Here is a 22,130-nt window from a genome sequence, read left to right as displayed (position 1 = left end):
TATACAACCACAAATATCTCATTTTTATATATTTTAGTTCAAATGAGTTCACTCTATAAAGAACAACTGATACCTATATTTTCCTTTGAAAATATGTTCATCGTGAGAACTTAGAGCTCATAGGGGTTAAGGAAAGTAAACACAAAAGTCAGGCAAGTGTTTGGTACTTTGGGGACTGGTGGGGTGGCTGGAAATGTTAACAACATATGGTGTAAGATTGATGATGAAAGACCAAGAGGAAGAAGTCCCTACAGCTGGGCTCAGGTCAGTGAGGAAATGAAACTTAACTCCCTGATGCAGGAAATCTTGCAATACACTCAATAGTGGGTACATTCTTACAAATGCACCTTCTAATTACGATATTACTCATTGCTCTAGAATGTATTCCCCTAGGTAATATGTCTGTTTAATAAATCCCACAGGGCATTACCTTAAAGTCATATTTTAGTAAAGCATTAGTGGAGTGATTTCTTTGGATTAAATTCCTTCAACCAGTGATGTATAATTGGTGGAGAATAGCACACAGTTCATTTTTTTTTACTTATCATTTTGGAGATAGCATGACTTCTGCCACCCACTTACAAGACACTTTCGAAGTTCATCAGACCTACACTAATCTATTGTCAACCTACTTTAGTAAAGGAGACTTTGACATGAATTCCCCTCAATGGCAGCATACTGTATTTTATAGCAAGTCATAGCTTTCACCGCTAGCTTTGACAGTGATGTATTGCTATCCTTTGGTCTCTGGAAATAAATCATCTATAATAAAGAAGTCCTTAATGGCATCAACATTCTCGCTGTGACTAAGCAGAAATATGCTCTTGCTTCCTTGCTACTGCAGAGGAATCGGTTCAGTATTTTAAAGGTGTAGCATAAAAGAAAACCTCACAGCAAGATATAAATGCAAGTTGTGGCTTTATGGGAGGCATATTTCACTTACATGCCCTGTATTCTAATAGACTATGAAATTGTTTTCAGCAGTGTTTGAGAAAATCTGTTGATATACATGTGACACAGTATTGTTTGTCTGTTCTGGTCATAGTGACATTCTGATTACTGGTATTTGTAGGCTTTGCTCTGGATCTGTTCCAGGTAGTTTTATTGTAGTGAAATGGTTCTTATGGTTCATTGAGCATCTAACATAACTATGCCGAATATGATTGGCACGTTTGCATATATTTATTTAAAAAATAAGGCAGTTAAACAGCATAATTATGGGAAAATGAATCATGACAATAAAAGACTATTTGAGTTAACAAGCTTTGTGATCAAAGAATAAATACAGGTTGGAAAAATGAAACTTTATATGTAACTGATCTACATAAATAGACGTTGGTCTGATTAGAGGAATTGAATAATTAAAATGCTTTAATGATATTAAAAATGCATTTTACTTGGGCATTTTGAAATATTTCATGACCAATGTTATCTTATTTTCTTTATATTTAAATTCTATGAAATAGTCTTATCAACCGTATTAATGTTATATAAAATTTGTATGATAAAGATAATATAATTTTAAAGATCCTGCTTGGTTCAAAAATACTCTGCCTAAACAATACTTAATACTTTTTAAACTTGCAATGTCTTTATTGATTTTTAATTACTGAAACACATTAAAGGGACCATTTAAAGGACAATTTCTTGTTTACTTCCTTTATTAGCTAAAAGCAGTCTTTTGTAGAGTTTAAAAGCCAAAGATTTTAAAATTAATTTCAAGTTTCAAAGGTATACATTCGAAATTGTTTGTAGATATTTACTGCTCTTTGCAAACAGTTTTATGCTTATAAACTATGCTAATAAATATGTAGATGCTAGTTATAGTTTTTGAACAGTCCCAGTGTTATTTCATTGGCATTCACATTTTAGGTAACAGAACTTCCGAACTGACTCATGTTCTCTACATAACTATGATGCTTTATATGTAGATTTTTTCATCTTTATTTTCATATAGCAACTTAAAACATAGTTAATATGTAAGACCTAAATATATGTACTTACATTATTTTTGACTGAACTCTTAGTAATCATATGGATATATATATAACTTTAATATCTTCCAGTAAAATTCAACCCAAAATTCAAGTTTGATTATACCCTAAATTTAACTTTTGTATATTTGTACAAAATGGAAATATACAGTCATATTATTGCTTAAAAGAATTCAGGGATCAGAAAACGCTTTCTTATTCTTATTATCAAAATCTAGACTGTGTCTTTAACACATTTTTTAATTTGTCCTTCCATTGTAAATTTCTTATCCATTTTGAAATCTTGACGCTAGACTTTTCTCCCTTAATATATAACACTGTTTTTCAAACCATAGTTCTCAATATAGATACCTTTACTAGAGTTGTTTACAAACAGCTAATTTTTTCACATTACATTAAAATTATTGTATGACTGAATATTCAATGTTATTTTTTTGCATCAGTAGATAAATCAGGTATAGAATTAAGTTGCTTTTCACACAGAAAACAATTAAACACACATACAAAGTGGCACTGTGTGCTTCTTATCAGTGCCTTTATTTCAGTAGATGATATAACAATAAGAAATTAGATTATTTGAGAAGTCAGTTGCCTATAACAACTGTTTCACTTGCCTGATTTGGAACAGAGGGAATTGGCTTTTATTAAAAGGAATTATATTCTAACCCAAGCCTGGCAATTCCTTTATGATACATATTTTCATAATTATTAATCACACAAATATGCTGACAACTTTAAAATGGGTTACTTTGAATTCTATCATTAAATTGTGAAAAATAGGATAATATTTCATCTAAAATTTGGTGATCCCTTTCTTGGAACACACTGGCCTTGCTTTCTAGCAGATTTTGCAGTCTTTCATATACTCTAGGAAAGTTTGTCCAAGATAAACTCATTTCACCAAGAATAAACAAAAAAGGGAGACTTCAGTTTATTATCATTTTTATTTTGCCTAAACAAAGGATTACAGAAAAAAATCTCCACATGCTTTCATGGTAAAATATTTGGTTGTTTGCTTTATTTTATTTTTGTTTGAATCTTTTCACGGTCTTACATTGACATAACAACCTCAGGGTTTTTTTTGTCTCAGATTGTAATCTGATCTCATTACTTCAAAACTCTGTCATTTAAGAAGTTCACTGGGCATGGGATATGTGAAGTGTCTCTGCAATCTCAGAAAACAGTTAAATTAGTCTATAGAATCAACTTATATTTATAATATTGTGTAGAATGGTTGCTTTGTGTAGAATTGTTGAGAGCAGAGAGGTATGAAAATAGAAGACAGTTAAATATCAATTCACAGACTGAAGTAAACATCTCTAACCTTGCATTTTTAATGATGGCACATCATGGTTAGTAATTATTAGCTGTGTGTATGCCCTGACCTTTGGAAGAAAACTATTATTTATCCCTATATGATAATAAGTTTGAAAAGAAGTCATGATCCTTTTAAAGAAACCAACATTTAGTTCAATTTTTAAGAGTTGATACCAGAAGCCTGTTCTGAGATGTCGTCCTGATATCAGATGTGCCTGATACCAAATGTTTAAGTAGTGAAAAATGAAGAACAGATGAGGAATACATTAAAGACTTTTTATTTCTGATTTTGAGCAATAGACTTTCCATTTTTTTTAAAATAATCAAGACAATTACACAGTAATTTGGGTTAGAATGCATGCCCAGTTCCCCATCTCCAAACCCAATTTGTTACCACCTGTGGCTATTTCTATTAAAAAAAAAAAGAAACATAATTACTATGAGTCTCAGCAGTCTTAGAGTAAATTTTTGCAATTACAATACCTCCCTTGGGCAGATGTGTGAAAATGGTAGATTAATTCCTGCCAGGATTTTTCTCTTCCTTGTGCATTTTTAGGTTTGGTGTCTACTTATTAGAGTGAGTGTTTGCTCTGGGTAAAGGTCATGTCAGTGTTTCTGTAGTAAATCTCCAGAAATAAAGATCCACAAATCATCCATTAAATTTTGCTCCAGGCAAAAAGCTGACATGTAACAACTCCGGGATGGAGTGGATAATATTTTCCATTACTGTCCTCCGTGGCCTAAGTTAAGTTTGAAGTGAAACACTAAGAGTATCCTGCTGTCCTAAGAAGCACAGAAAGTGTGTCTAAGTGAGTAGATGCTGTGGTAGTAATTTTGCTTTATGCTTGCTCCCAAGGCTACCTGAAGCCTAAAAGTTTAAAAGATGATAATAAAGGTATTAGGACTCAAATATTAACAGCTTCTTTCCTTCCTTCCATCTCTTTCCTGCAGAAATGTGGTGCTGTGTAAACCCAGGTCTTGATAAACACCTAATTGATGTATATACACAGAGCTTAGGGAATTCTTCTAAATTTCAACAGTCTTAAATGTCTGGATCAGTGTTCAACAGTACAATAATAATATTCAACTTATTTATTTTGTATTTGAAGATAGGTACTATATCTATATTTTTTAATACGGTATTTGATAGATACATACATTGTGTGATATCTAATATACATTTAAAAATATAGATTCTTTGTAATGAAAACAAAACTTTTACTTAAGAAGTTTCCAATGATCAGTAAATATATATATATATATATATATATATATATATATATATGTTAAAGCTTGAGCAGTGTCCAGTCTAAAACACACACACACACACACACACACACACACACACACACACACACACATATATATATATATGAAGACAAATAATATATAGGGATAGATGTGAAAATAATGGTTTCTTGATGAAAAATTTTAAAGCACTATATTTAGACAAATTTTCATTTATATTGGTACCTTTTAAATAACATTAAGAATTTCCGTGTATATGCAAATGCATTGCAAATCATAGAAAAATATATTAGTGTTCAAAGTGTGCAGTTTTTATTAGCATCAAGCTTTCTCAGTATTTCTTCATACTATATATAGTATACATACATACACATGCATATGTATATGACATTCAAAGAAACAATAGTGTTGATTGCCACTTACTTAAATATTTCTTATTCTTTGCTATGATTTACACAGCATTACAATTATGCCAGTGTTATATGAATTTACTAAAGCTGTCTCATCCAGCTATAATAAATTAATCATCTGAAAATCATTTTGTTTATATTTTGAGGTGCTTACACACAAATACTTTCCTGAATAATTTTTAAATGAGATGAAGTAATAGTGAAGCCATAAACATCTATTTGCAGTTGTTGAAGTATAATTTTATGATGTATTAATTTGGTACAAAATGTATATCAGTTAATTTTCATAGAAAATTATATTGAAATTATCAAATATTTAAAAAATAAACTCGCAAAAATGTTCACAAAATTTCAGATTCTGTTTTTATTATGTAGATGCTGATGAAAACTTTATGTGTATATTTAAAAAAGCTTTATAGAAATATCATGCTGCCCATTTTGATCTTGTTATTGAACTCCCAGTCACACCCTACACTTAATTGATTCATAATCATTAATTCAAGGAACAAATAGTAAAATAGTTTTTAAGTTAATTGAAAATATTTACTTTTATGCTATTTTAAAACTTACTTGTTATCCGAGTGCTATTTGCAAGGTTCATATCAAGTGATAAGGAGGCTTGAAAGAATAAAAGCTGCAAGAAAATTGAGTTTTTAAATCATATTAAAAGTTCATTCAGAACTGAGGATATATTTTAGTGATAGAATAGTTAATCAGCATTCAAGACCTTTGGTGTAACCTCTAAGAATGAAAAAAAAAAATTGTCATGTGTTCCTACTTAACCAGAGTATGCAGGATAGAAAGTAAAAGAAAACAATAGAAAGGAACGTGTAATTCTAATTTTAATGTTTATGATTTATTTTGAATTTTATACAGATGACAGACACTTCTTGAAATGTTAAAGTAATAGTTTTAAATACTGCATGAGGTGAGCCTGCAGATGGTGAACTCTCACTGTTGACATTTATATTCACACTCATCTAAACAATATGATTCAAGTCTATCTATTAATTCATACTCTAACATTGGCCTTTTGGAAGAAAGGCACATTGACAATCATCCTAACAAATGCATACAATGCAGATGGGTGACTTCCAGGATGGCTGTTTTCTTTGTTGTTTCAAGAATATTGAAGCAAGTGCTCTACCAAACACTACTGACCAGAAACTGGGCCTGTCATAATCTCTCCATGTTTTATTCATTTCTCTCCTATATTTCTTTTCCTTAAGACATTTTACATATATATGTATGCTTTTTCTTTAAAGAATTTAGCCAAAGCATCTTCAATATCTACAAATTCTAAATGATTTAGGGAGCACTGAAAATTTTGCAAAAACACGGTTTTCAAGCATTTGTGAATTTTTTTCACAAGATATATAATTTTAAAATTGTCATCTGCTTAACAACTATGAAATGTTCTTCAAATATTTAAAAAAAAAAGAAACTGTCATTTAAAACACCCATGTGGATCATGCCTGTGATCTTACTATTTGGACATCAGAGTCAAGAACAGCCCAAGGGGGAGGCCAGGCTGAGCTACAGGCAGACCCTGTCTCAGGCAGCCAATGTCTGTAAACCTGCCTCTGTGGTACAGCACATAACTACCCATGTCCAAAGCCTTGAAGCCAATCCCTAACACCATGGAAAAAAGTACCTGATAGTGGGGTATATGTAAGGAAGTATTACTTTTGCCTTATACCAAACTAACAATAATCGTTCTTCCCATATTTTGCCTTGTTGGTCTTCTTTCTATGACTTTCCAGTGGAAAGTATGTGTTTAATGTACATATTAAAGTTCCTTGTATATTTAAATCTATGGGAATATTTTCTATTTGAAATTCAGGTATATGTGGTGAGGAAACATGATGGTGTTTATCACTATAGTAACTGAATTATGTTTGTACCTGGGATTGTTGTAGTTGACATTTCAGTGTAGACATTCATCTGTAGTGATTGAATTAAGTAGTTTCATGTATTTCATTTTGAAAATACACTTAAGTAGACAAGAAAATTTGGAGTATTTATTAAAATAAACAATTTCTTCATTTTTTGCCATCTAGGAATGAGTATACACTTTTAAAATAAAAAATTTCTTTTATAGAAGAGCAAAAAAAGAAACTTCACAATGTGAGTCCTTCTTTTTATCCTTCAGGCAGGAATGCATACTAAAAGATACAGTGAAGATGCCCTCATGTAAACTGCCATATCTAAAAAATTAGGAACTTACACTAAATTTTGCTTTTTAGTAAACTTTTCTGTTTACAGATAGGTATCTCAGTTCACACCAGCATATTCATTCATGATGTAACAAAAGGAAATTCACTTTGAATTTAGCCAAACATATCTCACTTTTTAACTTGAAATTTCCCACTGAGTTTCAGTATGTATAAATTTGGTGTTTATATGAAATATTCATGATTTCAATGTAGAAATTAAATTTTCAAGGAATTGCTGGTTATTTAAGAATGCTATAGTCTGGGTTTGGAATTTCAGGATATATTATGACATACTGAAAGGGTGAGAGAAGAAAAGGACTGCTGGTCAGTGTCCCCTGGAAATATACTAATTTGAGAAGAGGAGTATCATTTCACTTGGTTAATTGCAATAACCCATCATCTTGTTAGGACATTAGGGTACAATCAACATGGTGCATGAAAGCATTGAAAATCCAATCTTTAACTTTCATTGCACCCATCTGCTCCCAGGAAATGTCATTAGAAATTTGAGCCCATGACCTTTAGCTTCCATTTAGGACTACAGATTCAAAACTGGTGTTTTCACACTGAACATTTTAAGAAATTTTGGTGAGTGCTCTACCCTGAACATTTCTAACCTAATCACCCTTTTAAAAACTGCCAAGCTAAAACCAAGCTAAATGGCCTGGTGTGTATTTGACAAAAAAATAAACAAAGTTGTTCAATCTTGAGTGTAATTAAAAGCAGTGGATGTTCTACATCATTACGGTCTCTTATTAACTAGCTCCAATTGTGACTGGTATTTTATGACAGACCTCTACTTCTCATCAATTATTCTCTGGCTCCATAGCATCCTTAATTTATGCCTATACCATCTAACTACACTGAAATTGCCTGCTAGAGCCTTTGAAAAAAATCAGTATATCTATTTAGTATTTCAGATGTTATCACGAATTTTGAAAATTTACTTGCCCTTGGCATTTTTTGTCAACATAAGTATGATAGTACAGAAACTTTCTAGATTACTTTTGTGTAGTCACTTAGAAGAGAGGAGCGTGATAAAATTATGTGCCTATCATAAGAAGTGAATTATGCAAATTGATGAAGATTTCTTGTCAACATTCATGTACTGCTTTGCTCAGTGAAATCCATGTAACTTGGAAAAGACTCATGATTAGACAGGTGTTTTTTTCAGCCCATGAGATCAAATTTCTGAAATATTTATATAGTGGCAAGCCAGATGTACACAGTTTAACCTTATAATCCCATTTCACAGCTTTTCTAAATACTTAGAAACTTGTTAAGTTAGAGGCTGATTGTTTTGGCAGCCTATCCCCAATAATAGGATTCAGATATTCCTTATTTACAAGCCTGTGCTGTTAATATAATCCAGTATATTAAATCATAGGGAAACTAAACAGGAGATTCTATGCGAGGGCTAATTGACAGGGAAGCTTTTCTAAAGCTTTTTAATTTGGTTTTTATTGACTGCATAATATCAAGAACACACATATCGTAAGTGAAAGATATAAATGTTTTGGATGCTATGCTACTACCATTTGAGTGTGAGGTACTTACTGTTCCGATCTCTTGTACTCCTATCATAATCTTGATATAAGCCACATAAGACCAGGCATCTGCTCTTTAAAATATTTCTTTCAACATCCTCTCAATTGCAAGGCTTACTGTCATTTGACATGTGGAAGTATTTTAAATGCACTCATCTGGGCTTTTTAAATGAATAGAGGCAATGTAGGGTAATGTAATAATGTGTCATGATTTTCATTATGCTTATTTATTGGTTCTGCAATAATGGAAAACAAGCTTATTGTTATGCTTTTAGCTAGAGCTATTATGTACTATGGTCCTCATGCTCCATTTTTGTATTTCTGCGATTCTGTATCCTCAAAGAAATGTGCATCAGGAGTCTTAAACTTACTTAGATTAGGGAATGCACTTCATTTTTTTTTTATTTTCTATATTAAATCTATGTCATTTATAAACTGATTATACTTGAAGCAACACATGCACTTGCAAAGATGGGAAAGCCCTGTTTTTCAACCTGTATATGACAACTCCAAGTTTTCTATTTTAAAGAAAAGTCAGGAGAAAGCAGGCTATTGAGAAACTATCTCCTGCTGCTTTATTTCTTTTAGGGAAAATTATGTAAATTGTGTTATATCTTTTTCCAAAAAAAAGGTCTAGTGTACCATTAAGAAATTGACAAACTAAAATATGAAACATTAGTTTTTTAACTCATAGAGAATTTCAAGAAGTGAGGATGAGTCCTACATCTAAGACTAAGTCCTCCTTTCCTGTCTGGACTTGACTGAGTTTTTAAGTTTGTCTAGCCAGAGAAACTTCTTTAGGGAGCACTTACCTATCCCAAAGCCCTGATATGCCAACTCCATGATTTCCTAGTGAAGTAATTTTCTATTGTTGATAGCTTTCAGTTTCTCCAAGTTTCTTTGAAAAAAACTAACTATACACCTCCCCCAAATTTCATGAGAAAATCATTGTTTCTGGGATGTAATGAAGTCTTATTACCTAAGTGATGACAAGAAGTATAAAAGTTTTCGTTTATATTTTTAATTACCTGTAATTTGCTAATCTGACCTAGTCATTGCTAACCTTTCATTTTATAAATCTACAATTTCTTTTCAATTGCAAAAATCCACAGGACTCAAATCTAAACAGATCTAAGATCATTTGTATTTTTTTATTGATTCTTCTTATTGTGAATTGACATTTCTCATGCTGAGAGATTACTATGTTCACTGTTGAGATGTTGTACCAGTCCTTGATGGGATGAAAAAATATATAACTATACCTCCAAACATTTAAAATGTGAAAGAGTTTTAGGCTTAGATACAGTCTAGTAGAAGGATTTAGGGAAGGGACTAATTTCTACTTTATGTATACGCACATAAGCACATGCAATTTAGTTTTTTAATGTACGTTCTGAACATATACTAAACTGTGTTTCTCCTACAATTATATGAACATGGCACAGACTTTTTTCAATGTTGATAATGCAGTTTTATGTTGTCTAAATGGGGGAATTCTGGGTCCATTAATGGATATGATTCATTTCATCAGTTACTCTCCATAGACAGATTGTTTACAATGAAGTTTTATTCCCATGATTCCTCCTTTAAGAAAAAAATGCAGCTCTTAAGTCCAGGCACAGGTGCTTCTTTGTTTATGATTTATCTTTTGTTTTCTTATAGAATATAACAACAATTTCTATTCTTATGGTGCATATAGCAACCAAATAAGATCATTCATATTATGAAGCACATGTTCAATAATAACTAGGTGTTAAAGAAACATTAATACATATGACTATGATTATTCTCAAAAATGATAAAACATTTTGGATCATCTAAACCTCAAGGAAGAATTATGTAGACATAATTCATAATTTGAGTTGACCTAAATCCTAGCAACCATATAAGAGAAAACCAATAATTCATATCATATAAGAATTTTATTTCAGAATACTTATGACTATTGAATTAATTTTACTGAAATGATGTGCTGTATTGCAAATTGTCATTTTACATTCTCTAAGCTATGTTTTGTCCTCTTTGTTTTGTTTTTATAAATAGGCATTTTATGAAAGTAAATTTTTTTGAAATACATTGTCAAATTTGGATTCCAGATAACTTAAAATTCTTAAGCTAACAAATTAAAATTTGAAGGGAAAGATGTAAGTTTCCTTAATAAACTGTTCTCTTTCTTTTAAACAGGGTGGCCTTGAGGGAATAGAAGGTTCACATAATGTCAAAACAGGCATTTTTGCACAAGAATTATAAAGCAGTGAATATTAAAATATCAGTATAGGGGCTAGAAAATTGTTTGGTGGGTAAAGTGCTTGCTGCTCAAGCATATAGACTTTAGTTCAGGTCCCCAGTACCCAGGTAGAACGCCTTGTGTGACACTAATGGATACCTGTAATCCCAGTGCTATTCAGACAGACACAGGGTAGTTGATGGTGACTGCTGGCCACTTAAATCTAGCTGAATCAGGGATTTCCAGGATCGGTGAATGAACTTCTCTGGAAATATAATGTGGAGAATTATTGAGGAAGACACTTAGATTAGCATGCTGGCTTTAACACAAAGACATACACACACTTGCACAAATACACATACAAACATTCATTCAAAAATCAAATTTAAAAATAAATATCAATGCTTATTATTGCATTCGAAGTCATCCATATTCCTTTTCTTATTCAAAAATTGAAGTTCAAAAGTTTTACCCACATGTATACAGAAAGTTCATCTGATGTAAAATTCAGAGTTCTTATGCTTTTTAGTATATTATGTTGGAGACCATAGTCGATCAGATTACCATACAGTGTAGATAACTGGTGCTATGAATTACTACTTCTTAGTTCCTGAACCTCTGATCAATTTGGAGAAAAATTCTTTACATCATATGTACACAGTACATTGAACATTTCCAGAACTGCTGTAGAACACAGGGTCATGACTTCTTTCTCTAGCTTGCCCTGTATAGTAGAAATATTTCCAAATTGGAGACTCCAGAAACAGTCTATGCTTCTCATATTTAACCACAGAATTGCTGATGGTTTTTTCATTCTTAACCAAACCGACTCATAGATTTCCATGTTTTTATTTCTGCGTCTTCAAAGCAAAACCATTGTAGGAGCAAAGCCATTTGAATCTGTATAGCCTGGCATTGGAAAAGAAGTGATGCTTGATTAACAATTATTCCTTGGATAAAAATCATAAGTCCATAAAATACAAACAACAATGATAAATATAAAAGACTGGGATGGAATAGTAAGTGTAATACACATAAAAGATGAGTCATGTATGACCTGAGTAGAAATTCTGAATCAAAAGAAGTTTGATTCACAGTACTTACTTTCGGTCAGCTCCACAGATAGTATTTTCCATCTCAAAAACTAATGATAGTGTCCTTATTGTTACTCTAGGTGAGGGTGACTGGAAATATTGGACTTGGAGGGGGTCGCTGCACAGTGGTATTATCACCTTGTCAAGTGGGGAATGAAGCACAGCATCAAAAGAGCAAACATGGATGTGAGACAGAACGTTCTTTGAAGTAACAGAGCTGAGAGCACTGTCACTGGGGGAAAAAAAACACAAAAACCCAGTTACGTACTCTTCCCATAAGAGCTCTCTAGAGGAATTTGTAATATACTTCAGGAAGCCTTGTGTGTCTAAGTGCATTTCATTTTCAGGTGCTCCCATGGCGGTACTGTTTGTATGGTTTTAAGTACTTTGGAATTGAACATAAACATACTAAAAATCACCTAGCACTTGGTTCCACTTTAAAAATATGAGCAGTTTATTCAGTCAGGTGCTTTTCAAACGTACACACTATGAGCAACATCTATGTCTTAGAGAGAAAAAAAGTGATTTATTTTTGTTTTTCTAGGCTATAACTTAATTAAAATAGTGCAAATATCAATATGTCTTACTATTTTTAAGTACAGAAATAAATGGTAAATGCTTAAATCATGTTATTAAAAATTGAGATATATCTAAGACTTTTTTTTTCTTAAAGGCTAGATGACCAACACTTTGGGTGTGTGATTAAAGCAATCTCTCATAATCATTCTGTCCCATTGCTAAAGCATAAAGGTGGCTATGGACAGCTTAGGATTCCATGGACATGGCAGGATTTGGATAGAATTTTGCTTTTAAAAATGTTACGAGCCATGGGTCAAAAGCTGTTGTGAGGCATTAATGACTCAGCAAAATTGAGGATTTTATTTGTTTGTTCATTTTAAGTTATGTGTGTGTAAGTAAATTTATACCATATGAATTCTAAGCAGTTTTCAACGAAGTGAAACTAGCAGCTTAAAATTTCAAACTAGAGTTCAAGCAATCTGAGCTACTGTTTTATTAAGTAACTGTCATCGTATCAGGGCAGTTCTTGCCCTAGAGGAAGAAATTTCTTGGAATTAAAATAACCAGGCAAAGTAAAACCTACACACTTTTAGGACTGGATATTTAAGTGACACTGATAAAAAGAAGAGATATGACTATTCACTTTTCCTTGCCAATATTAATATTAGTAAAGAAACTTTATTTGATTTTAATTTCATATATGACTACCTAACTCAAGGAGACTATTCTTCTTGAATCATAGATGCTGAATTTTATACTTCCTACTATATGCTAGAGAAAAATGATATCCTATTAATTCAATAATGTCCTGTGACTACTTAACAATGTGTTCAAATCTGGAAATACTTCCTGTTTTGTCATACTGCTTTCTGAACAAAAGCCCACCATTGTTTAAATATTTTATCATTTTCCACAATTGGGTCTTAAATTACTCTTGTTTTAAAGCAGGAATTTGATCTAATGCATTAACATTTTGGAAATTCAAAATTCTGCATCACTGTGGGACTTGTTTGTGTTTAACAGAAAAATTACCTTTCAAGCCCATAAGTGTAGTTAAAGTTTTCCTGTGGTCCAGCCTGCTGGTGGTCAGGACAAATCTCTCTCACACACCAGTCAGTCCCACAGCCACTTGGACCCAAGTAAACATACAGAGGCTTATATTATTTACAAACTGTATGGCTATTTGCTTAAGCTTATTACTGACTAGCTCTTACACTTAAATTAACCCATAATTCTTATTTATGTTTAGCCACGTGGCTTGGTACCTTTTCCCAGTTCTGCCTTCACATCTTGCTTCTTATGGCAGTGGCTGGCAGCGTCTCCTGACTCAGCCCTCTTGTTCCCAGAATTCTCATCTCTGCTTGTCCTGTCTATACTTCCTGCCTGGCTACTGGCCAATCAGCATTTTATTTATTAACCAATCAGAGCAACAATTCACAGCATACAGAAAGACATCCCCAGCACATAAGGAAGGTTGAAGACTTTAGATTACCACTAAGTATTTACCAGCCATGGTAAAATGCATTGACCAATGAGTTGGCTAACTTGTTTATACTTATCAATAATTAATTCCCTATGCCTATGGAAAGTTAGAAAAGGAACATAAACAGAAATCCATGTACCAGTTTTACATTGGATTTCCTCAGTCTTAAACTTTTTTTTATTTAAATAAGAATTGGAATTCACCTGTAATACTGATAACATGAATTAATGATACAAAATCACAAGAACCACAGAATTCTTCCTTTTATTTTTTTGTTCTCATTTACAAAATGCAACTATATCAAAACAATAATTAATCTTATCTTTTGACAGATTATTTAATATTTTGAGTCATAAGATTACTGAACCATATTTAACAGAAAATCATTACATTCTTAATGCTTTTAACCTCAGAATCTTGACAAAATAGGCAGATGAAATCAGCTCCTCTTTTTTATTATATTTTCACTTGAGAATTTTGTATAATTATTGGTTAAACATAATGACTTAAATTTCTTTTGTATTTCTAATGTAAATACTTAGAATTTCCTGTGCTAACAATTTCTTTCAGTATAATTTTGGTAGGTAATCATATGGTTAAGCCTAATGCATGCATTTGAGTTTTGATAATAAATGATCACTATGATCCTTTTAAGTTACTAGTCACAGAAAAACAATCTAGTTATTAAAATTTTGTATATATGTGTATATGTATTCAGTATATTAAAATCATTTAACATGAAAGTGCACAGTCACATTTTAGGGATGATAATAGTACTATTTTGCTTAGTATATAACAGTAATTTTTAAAAGACCTTTAAGGAAAGTTACATTAATTTCTCATTAACTTATTTCTAAAAATATTGAGATGGCGCATTATTTCCCATCCTTATCTGAGAGAGACAGCATAGAATTGGAGAGTCATGGCAAGCCTCTGCCAAGTGTCACTGCTTGGAAATGAATTGGGTAGATGACAGGCGACTCTGTGGCAGTCCCTTAGCAGCAGTTTCTCTGTTTAAAATGAATGTGGACAATAACTCCAGTGTGTCTACTCTGGCAATTGAGATGAATGAATAATAAACACCCAATAATACTGTTTCGTAGATCCTAACATAAGACAGAGCACTCCTAATCCACCACTGCCAAACATACAAAAATACGCCAGAAACAGACACTCAAACAGTGCCATAGGCTTTCACAGCATCTCCTCAATTCCTAAGTGAATTAGCCTACTAAAAACTGGTTTGAATCTACAATTTAGTTCACAAAAATGTTTCTTTCCAAATTCCTTAAAAGTAATGAATTCTGATTCTGAGGGAATGTTCATCTATCAAAAGGTTCAGCATTCACAGTGGTGATAAGTAAAATACGATTACCGATTTAGCTCCTTTACTTTTCTCTTCCTGTCTCTACAAGCCTTGGTGCCAATGGAAAAAGCCAATGTTTTTCAGAGTTGCAATCACTCTCTGCTGATCACATGTAATGTTTGAGTTCTTAGTCCTGCAGTCTCAGTTGCAGAGAACCCACTTTGGGTGTCACTTCTAGAGGAAACACTCCTTCAGTCCTCTTTTGAGAGATGGAAAGAAAGCAGACAGGGGAGAAACCAGTCTCCAGAGACAAGGAGTCTGCCTGAGAAATAACAAAAGGCAGAAAAGAAAGAACTCTGAACTTCCCCCTGCCACCTTTACTGCACTCACAGAGGAAGAAAGGCTTGAGAGTGCAGTGAATGGAGGTGGGAGGGTGCTAGAAGAAAAACCATCAACCATGATATTATTTCTTGCATGATGTCCAGTAACAGCAAGTGCTATACCACTGCCAAAGAGGAAGCACATCTAGCTTTTAGTGATCTGTCAGTGTCCCTGGGTTTCAGTACTCAACCAGCAAACATATAAAGGGAACGAGCTGCATTCTCTACATTGCATCTGTCTTCAGATAACAAAATAGCACTCATCTTACCTTTTGATTATCTCAACTTTACTCTTGTCAAGGATGATTTTCTTAAAGGTCTATAAATTGCATAATTAAATTCTGGCACCTAAATTACTAAAGTTTTCAGTGTCATTTATAGAACAGTTAGCATTTGCAGAGGATTTTAACACAGCACTGTATCTCCTTTAAAAGTCTAAGTCATACTCATTGAGTGGTGGATGCAAAATTCTTTTACAGGGCATAACCATTCCCATTTTCTTACTTTAAAGGACACAGACTTTTGCTTAGCATGGTGAGAATATCCAGTGTTTTATTATCCCTTTAGTAACAAATCACAAATGTCTACTATACCATACTTGTATAAAATGTATTATTCTGAAAACCACTGATAAATGCAGTTATTGCCATGCTTCATGCACTTTAGAAATTCCAAAGCCATGGATGCTGTCGGATAACTTTATAAGTAGTGACTTAAAATGCTGTTGCCGACTTCAGCAATGTAAAAAGAACCGCACCATATATTCTGTGGAAGGCAAAGCTATCAGAAGGAAAGTCTGTATGAAAAGGCTGAAAATGAATTATTTTCCTCTTAACACTCCCTGGTGTTTAGTCTGCTGCAAAAAGAATGCTTGTTAGCAGTGTGGAAAGCAGTGCCTTTGAATTAAAGGAAGCATTCAACTTGTTTTGTTTTTAAACCCCTGGCATCAATGTGTACAATCAACCTCGTGTCCCCAATTCAAAGGAATTTTTCAAACTTTTTCTACATTGTGTCTGAATCCTGAGCATCTAAATTTAACTCTACCTCCAGCAGAATTTTGCAGTGTGCAGAGAGCCAGTGGCTTTTAGCAAACAGGTGTGTGTATGTTACCTCGACCCCCAATTAGTTGATTTCTTTATCATGTTTACAAATAATGAAAGACCTGCTTTCATTTTCACTCACTATTTCCTTTTCTGTATCCAGAGGGCTAAATGGACAGTCAACTCATGTGTATGTATCAGAACACAGAAGACAGTAGAGACGTCAATCTTCCCCAAGCAATCAATAAAGAAACCCTAATTCCATTCAATTTGTAGAAGGAGTCCCTGTAGATACAAACATGGTAATGCTTAAATTTGTACAGAAACACACTTGAACTAGATGAGCAAAATCAATGTCCAAAAAGAAGCCTTAAGATGGAGTCACACTGCTGTATTGAAGCTGTACTAATCAGGACACTGCAGCATTATTCCAAGAAGGGAAACAAAGATCAATGGAGCAAAAGACACTGCTCAGAAGTCAGCCTGCACAAATATGGCAAATTGATTTTTGACAAAAATGACGAGTCAATTCAATAGTACATCAGTGGAAATGAACCATGATCAACATTTCACAGTTTGTACACACACACACACACACACACACACACACACACACACACACACACACACGAGAGAGAGGAGAGAGAGAGAGAGAGAGAGAGAGAGAGAGAGAGAGAGAGAGAGAGAGAGAGAGAGAGAATCACAATTCTAAATTAAAACATTAAACTATAAAGTCCAGGAAAAAAAGGAAACAGCAAAAAAATCTTTATTGTTTTTAAGCAGAACTTTCAAACACAACCAAAAACCAAGATCCAGAGAAGATAGAACTTTGTCAAATTATGTTAGTTTTGCTAATGACACTTGATGAGATTTAAAGACAGGTCACCGATTTGGGGAATACTTTTTAGTACTATATACTCTCAAAATTAAATGACAAGATAATAAAAAGTATTTGAACAATCCATTCATTATATTGTATTAGTGACCTACATGCACATGAAAAGGCACACACAATAATAGCAATAAGGAGTTTCAACTTAAGTTCAATTTAAGCATTACTACATAGCCCTTTATTAAACAAAATGGTTAACAGTAATTAAATATATTTTACACTCTTTTGGGGACGCAAAAATATATAGCTATTCTGGAGAAAAATGGCAATTTCTTATGAAGTAGAACATATTTTTTTAATTTCTAAAATGTTTATTTCTAGATTTCCCCTCAAAGATTAATATTATTGTCACAAATATTTGCATGTGGATATTTATAGAAACTTTTCTCCCAAACTGGAGTCAAGCTAGATATCATTAAGTAAATCAACAGCTAGATGCATGTAAAATGAAATAATTTTTATTTTTTATTACACTTATTTGTGTGTGTGTGTGTCTGTGTGTGTGTGTGTGTGTGTGTGTGTGTGTGTGCACATACATGGCCAAGTTTGTCTTTGTGTCGTGGGAAGGGGACAACCTGTCAGAGTCATTTCTCTCCTTTCCCCAATTGTATCCTAGGAACTCACATTTTAGACAGCATTTTTAGCTACTAAGCCAGTGTGCTATCCTGAAACACTTTTTAAATGCTAAATGAACTAATAATGCAATAAATTAGATTCAACTAAAAAAAAATAAAAGTACTTCCCCCAAATTGCAAACCATTTGATTCCATGTGTAAGATGTTACAATTATATATAGTATATAATTATAATGCAGATGAGGTCATTAGTTGTCAGGTGTTAAAGGTGAAGAGAAGTGGCCAGAATCAACAAGAGAAAATTAGCATGACACACAACTTGCTTGCTATACTGCTTTTTGCTTGGAGCTACAGATGCTTAAGAATTCATAGAACTATATGCCCCCGCAAACATTCATATTACAGTATACTAAGTAAAAAGAAAAAGCAAGTGATAATAGCTGAAGCATACCTAGCATGATCATCTGGATCTATTGTCTGCTGAGGCCATTTCTCTCTCCATAGTGAATGATTATACAATTGCACATTATTTGAGTAAACATTCTCAGTGCAGAGTAGTTCTGCTTTTGACATTTAAAAAGATGCTGAGTCAAAATGCTAAAATCTGTGAAGAGAGCCCATCTTCATTTGGACATGAAGATTGATCTAACAACATCCACAAATCAAACAGCTCTAAGATACTCACCTAAAGGTTCAGTAAAGGGGCAGGACCCATCTTAAACGGAAAATAGACAGGATTGAAACATGGAACACTGGGAGCCATCTTATGAAGGGACACATTCTCCAAGTGAATTATGCCTTGTAAAGTTGTCTCTACTTTTGGAGATAATTTAGTAGCATATGATTGCAAACATTTAAAGGATATTTAATGTAAATGTTTGAGGTATATTGCATATGCAGAATATTGTCAAAATAATTTTGCAACTTTGACAGTGGTATAAGGCTAATGCTGTCTAGTGTGCATGGCTGCATGTTTTCTACAAGAACATTTGTGCAGATTTCTTAGCTGGATGATAACATTTCTTAGTTAAGTGATAGAAATATATATTTATAAAAATATAAATCCTATTTATAAGATTGCAATGGAGGAAATAATAATAAAATAAAATTGGGATAAAATTATAAACTATTCTTGTATTCTGTAAAGTATTTGTAGGATTAGGAAAATAAAAACCCTGGTGTTTGATTGGAATTTGTAATCAATGTTTTAAAAATGGTGGAATACTAGTCTTGAGAAATGCCCTTGCAAAAAGAAGAGAGAATCACGTGAGCTTTGGGAAGCTGGGTTCTGTAGGAAGCTTTTCACCATCATCCACACCACTTAAGTAAATATTGCTGGGATGAAATCTCTGATCATTATAATCACACTTTGGTCATTAAATATAAAACAATATTGCCCATGCTTCGTTAGCCACAATAACCATATACTAACCAGAGTGAGTTAGCCTTTCCTATTAAGAGGATGATTTTGACAGCCAAGGCAGCGCAAACATTTCTGGGGACCTTTTGAGGGGACTTGATTGCCATGGATTGAAACTGTTAGTATTTTCTTGATGTCCTTAGACCTTGCTTTCTTGTTTACCAGATGGGAGGCCTGTGAACCTAAGTGTGTTCCTCAGATCAAAGGACAAGGTCATGTCACTAGTGCACATTTAGCTCACGTCATAAGTTGTATAAAAATATCTAGCCTTAAATCACCTATAAATAACAATACCTGAAATTAGAGAAAGAATTTCAAGGCTATAATGTAAAATGGAAAATAAAACTCATATTGAGCCCAAAATCAAATAATAAAAACAGTGCTAGAGGTGATATAATTTCTAGTACTTAGTAAGGATCATATAAAAATGTAAAGATTAAGAAATGTAAAGGCATAATGAAGCTAAGTCCCAACTTAAATTTTGGAATCTATCTTCTGTTACTTGCCTTAATTTCAACCCTGAAGGAGAAAAAGAGATATAAGAAGAATCTGTGGGGAAATTATAAAATAGATTTTTTTCAATTTAAAAAATACACTAGTTGTTATCTTGAAAGATGTCTCAGTAGTTAAGTAAAAGTTAAGTGAATTATCGCTCTTGCAGAGGACCCATATTTGGTTCCCAACTCCTACATAGGGGCTTATAACCATCTGTAACTCCAGTTTTACAGTATTAATTTGCTAATATATTTGATTGTCATGATTTCCCAATTAATGTACTTGAGGAATTTGTTTCACGCTGACAGAGAACTTTTACAATTGATGTTTGTTTGATGCTTTCTGAATTTCCATTTATTCTATTTTAGTAATATAAAATCTTTTCTCCCTGTATTTATGATCTACTTTATGTTCACATCTAAGGTGTATGAAAATGACATAGCATATTTTCTTTCATAAATAAATGTTACTCATTTCAGCCAACATGATTAAGTCTTACTGTATACTTTTTAAGGATTGCCCAGTTACTTGTTTCAAGTTAGGAGTTGTGCTTCATAATGCAATGAGGAGGAGCATATGTCAGAAGGTGGTATAACTTAGGAATAGCTTATTATTTATTGTTGCTGATACAAATACTTATGTGACCATGATTTCTTAATACCGTGAACTTTGATAAGTACCAGTAGAGAAATGAAGGCAAATCATCAAGAAAGATTTTTATATTCTGCAAAACTTAATCAACTTAAGTGTTCGATGCTTAGGAGTATTGATTTGTTCGTTTATCCCAAAAGTAAAGAATTTCCAAATGCTTATTGTCACAAAAAATAACCATACTAAAACAAAAAGAGAAAGCCACATTCAGTTTTATTTTAGTTCAGAATTGTTTTGTTATGAGAAAATATGGACTAACTCTCCAGAGAGCTAAAGATTTGTAAAGGTCTGAACTCATGTTTGTTCTCTTAGAAGATTTAAAACTTGAAGAGCCATCCCTGTACAAACCAGAACTCAATTTTTAAAGTATAGTCCTGTACATTAACTGGAAGAGATTCTCTATTTAAATTTAATGAATGAAGCTGATACTTCTGACTTTCTTTTACTTTTGTTTCTTTTATAGGAAAATAGTGTTATTTAATAGTCAGATAATGTTAAATGAATTTTCAGACACCCCTGAGCATAGATAATGAGAATTTTACGGTCTATATTAAACTTGTGTGTTTTGTAGAGTGAATTAGTTGTATGTTTGTAAAAAGCCAAATGGCGAGCCGGGCGGTGGTGGCGCACGCCTTTAATCCCAGCACTCGGGAGGCAGAGCCAGGCGGATCTCTGTGAGTTCGAGGCCAGCCTGGTCTCCAAAGCGAGTTCCAGGAAAGGCGCAAAGCTACACAGAGAAACCCTGTCTCGAAAAACCAAAAAAAAAAAAAAAAAAAAAAAAAAAGCCAAATGGCTACTCTGCTAATTACACAGAAACTAATACAATCTCTTGCTTTCCAAGTTACTTTAATTAAAAAGTAGACATTACGCCTAAACATTTGACACTTTGTTACTGATAAAATCGTAAGTTCTTACGTTTGCAGTTTTGAAAGCTCTGGGATCCTAAGCCATGCATTCTCTTTCTGATGTTTCTTTCACTCCCTCTCTCCTTTGCCTCCTTCATAGATAGTACTTTTGTTTCTCTTTTCCTCTTCTCTGTAGTTTAGCTTGTCCCTTCTGCTCTTCCTTTTTTCTTGTTCTTTCCCTCAACAAATCACTATTTCTCTACCTTCTTTTCATTCTTCTACCTTCCTCTGAACAGTTGTAGGTAGCAGTACTGATGTGTTGTGTTCACATGTATTAATTCATGCATTTATGGGCACACTTTATAATCTGTTATTCAAAGGGAGAATTTACTTTACTAACATGCATGAATTTTCAGAAACTGTCCTTAGGATGAGAGGAAAAAGTTTCCTCAGTCTTTATCCTATGTATCA

The 22,130-nt window shown here is 33.0% G+C and overlaps 1 protein-coding gene and 1 long non-coding RNA gene across 8 annotated transcripts in view; one reads left to right on the top strand and one right to left on the bottom strand.

Annotated features, from left to right (window-relative positions):
- The window catches only part of Pcdh17 (protocadherin 17), a 94,530-nt gene that overhangs the window by 8,649 nt on the left and 63,751 nt on the right, over positions 1-22,130 (top strand). The gene's annotated exons all lie outside the window — the stretch shown is intronic.
- Positions 1-22,130, bottom strand: part of LOC128107115 (uncharacterized) — a 28,779-nt gene that overhangs the window by 5,253 nt on the left and 1,396 nt on the right. For 2 of the 3 annotated variants that reach the window (XR_008216968.1, XR_008216967.1), the window contains 2 exons: positions 11,119-11,224; positions 5,540-5,603 (listed from right to left, as the gene is read on the bottom strand). This is a non-coding gene — a long non-coding RNA (uncharacterized LOC128107115). Of the gene's footprint in view, positions 1-5,539; positions 5,604-11,118; positions 11,225-11,435; positions 21,573-22,130 lie in introns of those variants that run through there. The other variant, XR_008216969.1, reaches the window with a different exon arrangement.

Source organism: Peromyscus californicus, unplaced genomic scaffold, assembly GCF_007827085.1.
Source record: "Peromyscus californicus insignis strain IS unplaced genomic scaffold, ASM782708v3 Scaffold_12__1_contigs__length_115047231, whole genome shotgun sequence".
Classification (NCBI taxonomy): domain Eukaryota; kingdom Metazoa; phylum Chordata; class Mammalia; order Rodentia; family Cricetidae; genus Peromyscus; species Peromyscus californicus.
The sequence above is the reverse complement of the archived record's forward strand: the minus strand, read 5'-3'. Positions and strand labels throughout refer to the sequence as shown.